The sequence below is a fragment of the Macrobrachium nipponense genome, chromosome 3 (assembly GCF_015104395.2).
Source record: "Macrobrachium nipponense isolate FS-2020 chromosome 3, ASM1510439v2, whole genome shotgun sequence".
In the NCBI taxonomy this organism is placed as follows: domain Eukaryota; kingdom Metazoa; phylum Arthropoda; class Malacostraca; order Decapoda; family Palaemonidae; genus Macrobrachium; species Macrobrachium nipponense.
Genome location: NC_087202.1, coordinates 32,899,135 through 32,912,335, shown reverse-complemented (window position 1 = coordinate 32,912,335; position 13,201 = coordinate 32,899,135). Strand labels below are relative to the sequence as shown.

General features: G+C 36.7%; 1 protein-coding gene across 5 annotated transcripts in view; it reads right to left on the bottom strand.

Moving 5' to 3' along the window:
- Window positions 1-13,201, bottom strand: part of LOC135221693 (transmembrane protein 47-like) — a 445,877-nt gene that overhangs the window by 212,877 nt on the left and 219,799 nt on the right. The window contains exon 1 of one of the 5 annotated variants that reach the window (XM_064259433.1): window positions 2,565-2,887. The exons of the other annotated variants lie outside the window; for them this stretch is intronic. The gene's annotated coding sequence lies outside the window, so the exon portion shown is untranslated. Of the gene's footprint in view, window positions 1-2,564; window positions 2,888-13,201 lie in introns of those variants that run through there. 5 annotated transcript variants of the gene reach the window in all.

Below are 13,201 nucleotides of genomic sequence, written 5' to 3'. Positions count from 1 at the left end.
ACTGCATACATGATTACCATTATTGCATAAATTTACTTTACAATGATCTGTCATGAAGGTACGACATGCGCATTTCGTTTACACGTCCGTATTAGGTAGAAGTGCACTAATACAAATAGCACGCGGATAACTCCACGGAAAATCGCCGCCTATATTCAACTAAGCAAACTGGTTTCGCCTTAAAAATAAGGTGGCTATTTTATAAGCGAAATGTGATATAATATAATAATAATATAAGCCAGGCGTTTCAGGCCCCAAAACTACTTTATTTTCCAAAGAGTAAAATCCAACCATATATCGTCTTCGTTCATTTTCAAATCAGTTCTACGTTAGCTTTACATTTGTAAAAACCCAAATACAGAGCCCTTCTACTTTCTTAATTAACACTAGATTCTGAAATTGCAGAATACAAACATTAAAATCCTTTTCCCATAATTAATCAATCAAACTCAGGATACCATTTTCACTGTCTGTTAATTTATAAAAAAAAAAAAAAAATTAAAGGCCATGCAGTATAGATTCCATTAAGAGCAAAGCAACCATTTACTTTGAAATCCATTAAAATGAAATACAAAAGCATAACAACCATTTTCTAGACTTGTTTATGAAATAAGCAAAGTCAGTACACTTATCATCTAGATCATTTAAAAAATTCGGAACTAAAAAGAATAAGACAATGGGACAAACGAGTGCACATAAAATGGAAGACTTTAACATCAACGCGAATGTCCCAAAGAGGCGCACACACCACAGATACGCCTCAGAAGTGAGGGCCATGGGGAAATAGATCAATGAAGGGTAAAATAAAGTCAACATTACTAGAGATTCCACGCGTGAATCAGCTCCACGTATACGCTTTTCATTCTTCCTCACTTTCATCTTCGACCCCTCCCTCCCCTTCACTTCATAGAGCCCTCCCTCACTCTTTCAGTAACCCTCCCTCCACTCACACACCCCCTCCATCCCCAATGACCCCTCCGCCCGGATCTTTCTCTCCATTATATCAACCGTCAAAAGACTGCAATTAAGAACAAGGTAGGACCAAAAACAACTACTACCACCGATAGTAGAATACGGTCTCTGTTACTACTACTACTACGCATTCATCACGTAGTGTGAAGCTTCCTCACACGACTCAGAAAGCTATTATTGACGCTTCAACGCCGTGACAAACACTCCAGTGACACGGAGCAGTTGCTGAGTGAGCGTCGGAGGGAATGTGTGCTTCGGACGAAATGCTTCACCAGAATGAAGCAGCGGCATAAAATTCCAATTCGATAAGTAGCACACACATAAATTAACAACATTTTTCATTTACACACACACACACACACCACCACACACACCACACAACAAACACACACACACACATATATATATATATATATATAATATATATTAATATTATATAATACAATATATACATGATATCTACATATAGATATATATATATATATAATATATATTATTAATATATTATAATATATATAGATATATATATATATATATATACATATATATATATATATAGATATATATATATATATGTATATATTTAATTATATATTATATTATATATCCTGTATAAAAAAAACTTGTCAGGTAAGACAAGCATTTCTTTCCTTGCAACTTAATGCTTTTGAAATTTCATCCTTCGTGTTTGGCTTCTTGGAGCCTTTCGTCTGTACAGATGCAAGCCTTCTGCTTCTGCTTTATTGGGAGTTTCGTCCATTTCTTTTCTCTCATTCACTCACTATCGCTGCTTCAGATCTTCGTCTCTTTCCCTCTTTTGAAGCCTGACTCATTTGCATGGAGATACTGAATTCTAATTCTAATACATCTATTCTATTTATATAAGCTAGAATATTATGTGTTCTGAAATAATGTTCGTGAATGCATACAATGACATCGCGCGCGCGGACGTGTGTAATATATATATATATATATATATATATATATATATATATATATATATATATATATATATATAAACACACACACAATATATATATATATATATATACATATTATACAATGTGCAGTGTGTATATATATATATATATATATATATATATATATATATATATATATATATATATATATATATACACACGTATATATATTATGCAATGTACATGTATATATTATATTAGATCTTTAATGGTAGCTTCAAAGCTACATACCAAAAAATAATAGACAAGATGCCATTCCTTTCGTTGAAGAAGAATTCAAGCGGAAATAATGGGAGCGGTGTCGGGGCAGCCGTGACCAAAACACAAAAGCGGTGTCAGCACAAGAGCAGAGCACAAGAGCAAAGTCGGAAGGAAGGAATGCACGTGGCGATGAACTTGAGCAGTGCCAAGGTCGAGCTGGAATAACAATAGCTCTTGGGGAGGATCAAAATAGACCCAATTGCAAGAGGCACTTTGCCTATCTACATTAAAATAACCACAGGTTGATCAAGGAAAATACTGATCATGTGACAACAACAAGTACGATGTTCTCTTTTTGAACACATTTATAACACAGAGATTTAATGAATGAGATGCGTAGGGAATACTTACAAGGTGGCCCCTGCAAGGTGTGTGTCGTCCAGAATAAAGTTAATGGCATGAAACACTTACGAGAAAGCCTCGTTATCTTTTCTTATTTCATTCCCATAGATGAGAGATGACACACATTTTTATATGTTTATGTCTATTTAGCCATGACGTGACAAGAATTTATTTTTCACGTGGTCAACAGACTCTTCCGAAATCATACCAACAGTGGGAAATGTTTATTACTTTCGTTGTTGCTGTTGTTAACAGACTCCAAGGAAAAGACGCCGCGAGTTCATATGGCGGCCGGGAGGAGCCCTACACAACGCGCACTCGACGGGTGGCAGACCAGCAGCAGACTGAGTCAGTTACTGTGTAGACACCGTCTCTCTCTCTCTCTCTCTCTCTCTCTCTCTCTCTCTCTCTCTCTCTCTCCCTCTATGCTACTTGCGGCACACACACGTCTACTAACATACGCAGGTGAATGTAACGCAGACAAACATGCTGCCTTTCCTTGCGTCTACTGTAATGATAACCACCATACGAAACAAAAAGAATATTTTACAGGTTTTTTATATAATGAGAGCAAATGCACACGCTCCTGGCTTATGAGCAACAGAAGCCAATATCATCCAAGGAAACAACATTCCCCCGAAAATAAACTATGGCCATAAAGCAACGACAACGGCAAACGCCTCCCTCGCGTGACTTTCCCATTTAGGATAAAGGTGTCCACTATTAGTTGCCAGAAATCGTAAGGAGGGGAAAAGCGGAGGGAGAATCTAGTATATATAAACTAAGGGTGAACAAGACATTGTTCGCCTTGGAAACTAATCACCCCCACCCACACCAGAAAAAAAACCCTACCTTCCTTCCCCCTTCACTCTCCCAATTCCCCATTATTTACCTACTAACCCCTCCTTCCCTCCCTCCTTCCCACCCTCACGCATTACAACCCCTTCTGCTTGTTCCACAACACAACAGTAAATTGTCCCTCCCCCCCTTTATTTTTCTTGAGCGCAACAAGAAACCTCTTGCAACGAGAGACTATCAAATACTCACACGTCTGTGACTGTCTATAAACGTCCATAATTTCCGGCCCACGCGTGCTCTTTCTCTTAGTGTAACAATATTTCACACATTTTACTAGTTTTGTTTTCTTGCCTGTATTTGTACTCGAAAATTATAGGCGCTGCCTTCCACAAGGAAATCCGTTGCCAGTCACTTATTTCGACATTAAAACCTGAATAGCAGGACGAGTCACCGTCGTGTTGCTAACCTGCGGCGGATATCCATAATCCACGGTCTTATAAAAGAAAGCAGACTCAGCTCCCGCGCTCCTGTAAGAAACTACTTGACAAATATGAAATGAATCCATTACTTTCAGTGGCGTAAGATATTATCTCCTGCATTACAAAAGAGTCACAGTTATACTGCTACTATAAATCCTTTACTGAAAAATCTTCGTCTCCATTTGTACGAAAAAAAGTGATGCCACAGAGCTACTGAAAAAGAACACAGCTGCAAAGAACAATAACACTGCCACACAGAAGCTGAAGCAAAACTTGACGCAGGCGAAAACGTCCCACAGTAGTAGAATTATCATCGGCTCTATCGTGATCCTCTTAGCCGCAACCCGAAAGCCCAAGAAGTTGCACAAATGGCTCCCACCTACCTCCTCTTCTTGCAACAGAAAAAAAAAAAAGCTTCGCATTCAAGGAGGGACAAAACACACCCTTTGAGTGAGTTCGATAATCAAGTTATGTGATATCAGAAAATTACAAACATCACAGACATTCGTCAACATCAATAAAAACAAGGCTTAATCATGAACATTATGAAACGTGAAAAAGCAGTTACGGTAAACTGATGTCAGTGCCCCCCCCCCCCACCCAACCCACACACACACACACTATATATTCGTATACGTATATATATGTGTGTGTGTGTGTGTGTGTGAGTGCGCGCAATGATGAAGATTCTTTGACTGGTGAAGAACATAATCCCAAAATGAATTAAATGTCAAAAACTGTGGTGAACACGAATGCTGCAGCTTCATTTGATAAGTGCTTATCGAACACTATCTCCATGTTATATTTTGATCGTTATTTCTCACAAAGACGTGCGTTAGTCATTTAAATAATGGGTAACATACTGCACAGTACACTCTACACAGAACCATATTTATAAAGGCATTATACTACTTTTCAAAAATATCCCATTAAAAAGGGAGTCATTCCACCTCACTAACCTTGACATCTACCGATGACGAACACTGGTCATATTTCAAGGATCTTACCTGGAAAGAAATAAGACACATAAATTATGTGATTTCTGTTTTAATGTTAATCAAGCGCCGGAATCTGGAAATTTAAAACCCATTCTAACGTAAAAAGAAACGGATACGTCTGTATATTTCTGTTATGACACAAAAAGCAAACCTGTTACTTAATATACAAAAGAGAGCAATATGAAAATATCTAACGACAAAAGTGGCTGGCCAGAAATTGTTTCAATAAACCCAATTAAGTAGTTTATATCCAACATCGTTCATGGAATGGGAAGCACACGAGAAATGGTCAAAGTTTGTGATACTTAACACATTACGTACTAGCAGCTATGGCCTCACAGCCACGCACCTGTGGTGTAAGATTAACCATAACAAATCACACGTGCAAAATGTACACTAAAAAGTAAAATATAAACTAAAAAGTATGTGCAGCTCACTAACAAAAAGACGTATATCGTCTTTTTAAAACACCAATCGCTATCTCTTTTCTTCTCTTACTACTTTACACGACACCAAAATAATAATAATAATAATAATAATAATAATAATAATAATAATAATAATAATAATAATAATCTGAATATAATCAACACCACTTGTGTTCAGCTTTCATAATACACATATTTATCATGTAACCACGACCAGGCAATACAACAACAATTATATTAACAATAATAATTAATAATTATAAAAACCACTCGCTAGTAACATCCTATACGACAACGTTCCTCTATCTTCTGTAATAATAAAACCCGAATGGATCTTGTTTGTCCTCCCCGGGGTGACGGCAGGGGAGACCCGACACAGCCATCCACCCCTGCAAACCAGTTTGTCCATCTCGGGTGAGGGCGGGCTGCAAATTCCCGAATGTATACTAGTACTGCACCAACCCCCATTTTTTTCCTTTTTTTTTTTTTTTTTTTTGCCATGACCCTAGGTTAAGTTAGGTTAGATTGGGTTAGGTTAGGTTAGTTTAAAGAAATATTCTTCTGGTAATTTGGGTGTGGGGACACATAATAAGATTATTTTCAAGATTCTATGATTAGTTTTTGAAATATGACGTGCTGCTTTTTCAGGGAGGGTTCGGAATGCTTTTACAGTTTGGGCGGGCTAGGTAAGGGAACAGGATGGTAGGGGAGACATCCACCCTCCTCCTGCAAACCTGTTTGTCCCTTCCAGGTGGGGACGGGGTAGGTAGGGGGGTTAGGGCAGACAGCAGCGCCGGGTTCCAGCGCGAGTAGCGCAAGCCAACATGCTTGTTCATAAAATATTTACTATCAGCCAACTGTTAAATCTAACGTATCGCCTTATTCCAAACAGTATTATAGCACGTTATACTCGAGTACAATTACAATCAGATCACAACCCCCTCCCCTACTTTTACTAAAACAACCGTACTTGTGTGTGATAAAATCACACGTAATCGCTTACAACCCAATTATCAACCTTATTATTAATCCAATTACAGTAAAAGATGAAATGCTGAAAAAAAATCAACAATATCTTCATAAAATAATTAACATAAGGTAAAACAACAGAGCTGACGTAATAAAAATTGAATGATGCAAGACCCAAGAATGAAAGTATTATTCACATACTGTACAATAAGTACAGCAGCATCTTAATTGTACCACATGGTACGCTACCACATAGCGGAAACAAGGGAGGGGGAGTTAAAGAGAGATGAACTCTTTAGTCAGTTTATTCAACGATAGTGAAGGATATTGCACATTCCATGAAGTGCCAATGGGGGATGAAGCCAAGGGAAAACTGAATACCTGTTATGAGAGAGAGAGAGAGAGAGAGAGAGAGAGACTTTTGCCAACGCAAAAGCACGAGAGAAAAATGTAACCGTTGCCCTTATTAAGAAAAATTCCCTCCCGAAGACCCTCAGTCGCAGATGGCAAAAACCTTCATGGCACAATCAGGTTAAGCCTTGAAGCCCTCGAACTCCCGTCGTCCTTTGACGTTCTTGAATATATTACATAAGCGAAACACGTCATCTGCACATGTATACTGATATGCGCAAAATGATTAGGTATACAGTAGCAACATGCATAAGGCTAAGGCTTAATTAAATGTAGTAATAGGAAAGCAATAGGTCACAGGGGAGATTGCAAGATGAGAAATACTATACGTACAGATCTGCGAAACTTGAGGCATAAATAAATAAAAACTTGAATCTACGACGAATGATACAGGAAAGGCGAGAGTAGCATGATGTTAGAATAAACTGTTGAACCGAGTACCTTAATGGAGAAGATAAGAAACTACAATATAAAAAATATGAGCAGAGTATATGGCCAAGAGGAAAGTGAGAAAAAAAGAGAGTGCAAACTACAAACAACAGATTACAAAGAACAAGCACTTAAAACAGAACAAAAATGCTATCACCGCTAAGGGTTATTTTAAGACTTTTTACAGTTCGGAAACATTGGGAGGCAGAACGAAAGGCGGTCTCACAAGAGCTGTACAGATTGTGTGATAGGAAGGGTACCACCATTCACGAGACGGGAGTCGGTGTAAGATAGTTTTGAACAGTGCAGGAAGGTTCGTCGCCGTGCTAAGGACCCTTTCCTGCTGGCAGATATAAGGCAGCTGATGTTGTGGAGGTCCCCCCCCCCCCCCACGCAGGGTTCACCCACGACTCCACAATTAAAGTAGGAAATGTCGCGGTCTTGTCTTTTCGTGGAAGACTTTCCTTGATTTTCCTCTACTCCTCTCTGACAATAATTCCTAATTGTAACACAAACATCACTAACTTATCATCTGTCTTTCTACATGAATCAACCATCTCTGAACCATTTGATCGATTCTTTCGCCTCACATTTAAAAAAATCATATATACATATACATATATATATATATTCATTCCCGTATATACATATACACATATATACCGGGATGGAATCAAATTATACTTACAATATGGTAACGGGAAGCGGAAGCAACACTTGCTATCTATAATTGAAATCAGATATTTGGTACACACATTTTATATATATATATATATATATATATATATATATAATACTAAAAATACATATCTATATATATGTATATATAATAATATACATATATATATGATATATATATATATATATATATATATAGATATATATATACATATCTATAAATATTTTATATATATATATATATATATATATATATATATATATTATATCTATATATCATATAGTGTGTGTGTGTGTGTGTGTATGGAAGGAATAAAATTCTTAATATATTCAAGACAGATAAGAAAGGGGATAAACGAGATCAACAAAGCCAAAACGCATATAAGATAAAACGTGAGACCTTTGCCCACAAAGATATGTAGAAAACAAGAAAAAATCTGAACATATTACAGAAAAAAACCTAAAAGCTTAAAACAGCTTTGCCTGAACCCCTCGCTTCCTGCAGCAGCTGATACGCCTCTTGATTTTCCACGAGATTTCGTCAACCAAAATACAACTCGTTTAAACACATCTCGAAATTATAAATAGAAACTAATTAAGGCCCGGAATCATAACGTATGTTTAATACGGTAAGTAATTACGTTTTCTCTAAAGTAAATTAGTTTCGCAAGACGGGATTCTGAATTTACAAAAGGTCAAAGGGCGAGGGGTGGCCAGGTGCGTATACGCGCTGGTTGAGGAAAGCTATGAATTCAAACATTATTCATAAGAATGTGTAAACACTATGCCAAAGCCAGTTTGGATGGATTATGTTATATGCATAAATTCTTTAAAGATTTTCAATAAATATATCTATATATATATATATATATATATATATATATATATATATATATATATATATAGATATATATAATTTTTGTTATATTATATAGATATATATATTATATATGAATATATTATTATATCGAACTACAAATGTCCTTTAATATCTAATTCGCTCTACCTCGGAATTAATATATTTTCATATATGCTTAACCGAGGGGGAATTTATTAAGCGATAATAGAATTGACCATCGACAGGCGCGAACCAGCGACTTCCCAATCCCAGGACTGGCAGTGAAGCGGTGTCGGGGTGGTTTAATAAATTCCCCCTCGGTTCCGAGGTAGAGCGAATTAGATATTAAAGTACATTTGTAGGTCGATATATGTATATGAATCACGGTAATGTGATAGACTTATATATATATATAAATATATATATATATATATATATATATATATATATATATAATATATATATATATTTATATGAATATATATATATATATATATATATATATATAATATATATTTATATATATAAGTCTATCACATTACCGTGATTCATATACATATATCGACCTACAAATGTACTTTAATATCTAATTCGCTCTACCTCGGAACCGAGGGGGAATTTATTAAACCACCCCGACACCGCTTCACTGCCAGTCCTGGGATTGGGAAGTCGCTGGTTCGCGCCTGTCGATGGCCAATTCTATTATCGCTTAATAAATTCCCCTCGGTTAAGCATATATGAAAATATATTAATTCCGAGGTAGAGCGAATTAGATATTAAAGGGACATTTGTAGTTCGATATATATATATATATATATATATATATATATATATATATATATATATATATATATAAAATTCAGATGGGAAACCTTGTTCCGGTAGTTGCTTTTTTATTATATATTGAAAATCTTTAAAGAATTTATGCATATAACATAATCTGCTTGCCCTTCTGGATTTTACTTATAAATAATCTACTTGCCCTTCTGGATTTTACTTATAAATAATCTACTTGCCCTTCTGGATTTTACTTATAAATAATCTACTTGCCCTTCTGGATTTTAATTTTAAATAATCTGCTTGCCCTTCTGGATTTTACTTTTAAATAATCTGCTTACTTTTAAATAATCTGCTTACTTCTAAATAATCTGCTTGGCCTTCTGGATTTTACTTTTAAATAATCTGCTTAATTTCAAATAATCTGCTTGCCCTTCTGGATTTTACCTACATATGCTCTCTAAAACGTTACACTCAAAACCATTGCTGTAGTTCAGAGGTCATCTAGTTTCTTATAATTTTCGTTCATTAGCGCTATGGCTACAAATGGTTAATTCGCAGTCATCCTTACATCAAAACCCTAAAAGAATTAGCTCATATATATATATATATATATATATATATAATATATATATATATATATATATAATATATTTTGTTATTAATATTCTCCATTAAAAATAAATCTACAATCACAAATACATAACTTAATCAAAGAAATTATGTGACTAACGGACATAGGCAATTCACGCAGTACAAGTTCATTACTTAAATATTCTAGCACAGAGTCAATAGGGACTTTTGTAAACAAGGAACATACATCAAAACTGACAAAGATATCGCTAGGGTTTAGTACAATGTTATTTAATTTTCCCACAAGATCAAGAGAACTCCTGATGTGTGAATTAGATACAGTTCCTAGTAGCGGGGATAACAATTTAGTAAGATATTTAGATAGTTTATAAGCAATTGATCCTACAGTACTAATAATTGGGCACATAGATTTGTTTTCCTTATGAGTTTTGACTAGGCCATAAAAATAAGGTAATGAGGGACACTTTACAGTTAACTTACACAAAAGTTCTTTTTTTATCTTTAAGAATTTGTTTGATATTGATATTAAAGTTCTTTATTACTTGGTCAACGGATTTTTTGCGAGTTTTTTGTAAGTTATTTCATCTTCTAGTAAAGTATGCAGCCTTGACGGCCAGAGGCTGCTTTCTCGGAGGAAGGCAGGTATCCTGCCAGGCTGGGGAAGCGGGCCTGGAGAGGGACCAAGAACTTCAAGGATGAGGTCCAGGAGATCCCACGGCTCACCAGTTTCTTGAGGGCAGCCTAGAAGGGAAGGATCTGACCCAGAGGCTGCTTTCTCGGAGGAAGGCAGGTATCCTGCCAGGCTGGGGAAGCGGTCCTGGAGAGGGACCAAGAACTTCAAGGATGAGGCCCAAGAAATCCCAAGGCTCGCCAGTCTCTTGAGGGCAGCCTTGAAGGAAAGGGTCCGACCCAGAGGCTGCTTTCTCGGAGGAAGGCAGGTATCCTGCCAGGATGGGGAAGCGGGACTGGTGATGGCACCCGTGAAGAACGGTGTCCTATGCAGAAGAGAAAGGCAGGATTTCTTGGAAGATCTGATAAGAAAATCATTGCAGCTTGATTTTTATTAACTGAATTCTCTTCATTACTTTATATCTGTTTTTCAGGTGATTAAAATATTTTTTCCTTTATATTGTACTCTGCATCACTTAGTTTGTATAAAAATTCTCCCATGCCAAGAATTCATTCAGGGGAAAGTGTATTTCGTATTATTGCCACCAATCTCTGTATAGCACTTTACGCTGGTTCTGTGCCCCAACCTTGGGAACTTGAGAAATCGTTTCTTCTCAGAGTTTATTGATGAAGAGGGTAATTTTCGTCTTTTCTGGGATCTCGGGGAGGAGATTTTGAAGTTCGTGGAGGGAGCCGGTTTTCTTGAAAATTTGTATCGTATAGTCAATCTATGTTTACCGTTTTATCAATTTCTTGGAATTTTATGCGTAATGGCGACGATCACCAAAGGTACTACAAATTTGATTTGTAAGAGGTCCATGAAACATCCGAAGAGAAAACCTTAAGACGAAGGATCCAATTCACGACCAGTAGCCGCTTTTAAACAGGGAGACATTATATATATATATATATATATATATATATATATATATATATATATATATATATATATATATCATCTCAATGCTATGTAATTTAGGTAATCATTTGTTCCGTTACTTTAATACCGTATCGGCCCCGATGAAATACTGCCCAGTAATCTATAGGGTGGAAGAAAAGGTGTCTAATTATCACAGCACATGCCATACATTATAGTGGGCTCTCCCTTAAACGTACACCGCCTATCCATTGAGCTAAACTTCGCAAGACTGTTCGATAGCGTGCTCTCTAGTCTTATGGTGGATTCAAAACTCTCTCTCTCTCTCTCTCTCTCTCTCTCTCTCTCTCTCTCTCTCTCTCTATAACGCAGTTCCCGTCCTTGGCAAATATGTTTTTCTCCCTCTCCCCGGCAAACCCCACCCATAATGGCCCCCGTATTACCTTCTCTCCCTCTTCATCTCTCCCGTTGGTCTCTTTTCACAGCCCCCTGTAATCATACTTAAGCTCTCATCCCTGAAACCATATCCTTTTCATCAACAGATCTCTTCTGTATGAAATACTGATCATGTCATCTCAAAAATGGAGGGGGGAAATATCCCCTGCCATCCTTGATTCCAAATAAAAAAAAAAAGTAGGTATTTCTTAGGTGACATAAATGAACGTTATTGTAGAGCTGATGCCCTCTTGGGAAGAGATTTTATTAGTTTATTTTTTTAAGGCGCAAAAAGGCGCGAAACCTACGGTTCTTATTTGCCCACGGAATGCAAAAAAAAAAAAAAAAAAAAATGAATCTGGGAAATCAGAAGTAGATGAGAAATTCCACGATCTGACCGAGCACTTCGAAGACTTGGTAAGTAATAATAACAGATGCGTCACTTTATTCAAAAGTAATCAAGAAAATCAAGGAAAAAGAGCTAAAAATATTTTAACAGTAAAAACGAATACAAGATATGTGTAACAATAAAGATACCTAATGCATATCAAGAAATGTTTGAAAAATTTACCTTGAATATATATATACTTAAGTATAGCGTGATCATTCACTATTTCATAGCGGATGAGATTGCATAGTCAAGGCATATGTTTATTCCCAAAAATTACCTTTCTTAAGACATGGATTTCGAAACTGCTGTCACTCGAATTTCAAGAAGCAATTTTGCCGAAATTATATCAACAAAACTTCATGACTGCTTGTTCTTGGTTCTCTTTGCTCACTTATTTCCGTTGTGCACCGAAAGCCACTCAGAGAGAGAGAGAGAGAGAGAGAGAGAGAGAGAGAGAGAGAGAGAGAGAGGAAATTCCAGAGGAGAAAGGTTGACGATGGCCCAAGCTTCTGCATGGATGCATTTTAATGTAAAAGATGAGTACTCTCGATGATTGAGAGAGAGAGAGAGAGAGAGAGAGAGAGAGAGAGAGAGAGAGAGAGAGGATTAAAGTGGCGGAGAAGACTGCCTCCAAGAATATATAGCGAAGTACGTATGTCTTTAGTATGGCCTAAGGAGAAGCGTAAATTCACAGTCGAGCGAAATCTTAGCAGTATTCAGCCGGGCAGCAAAGAGGCCATTTATGTCCACTAACTGTAAATAAAGAGACTGGAAGCTCGGGCGTGATTGGCGGAGCTCTCGTCTCGAATCTCGACGGAAACCCAGTGATTGGTTCTTACGGAACCCATAAATAACCAATTTTGATATACGCCTCA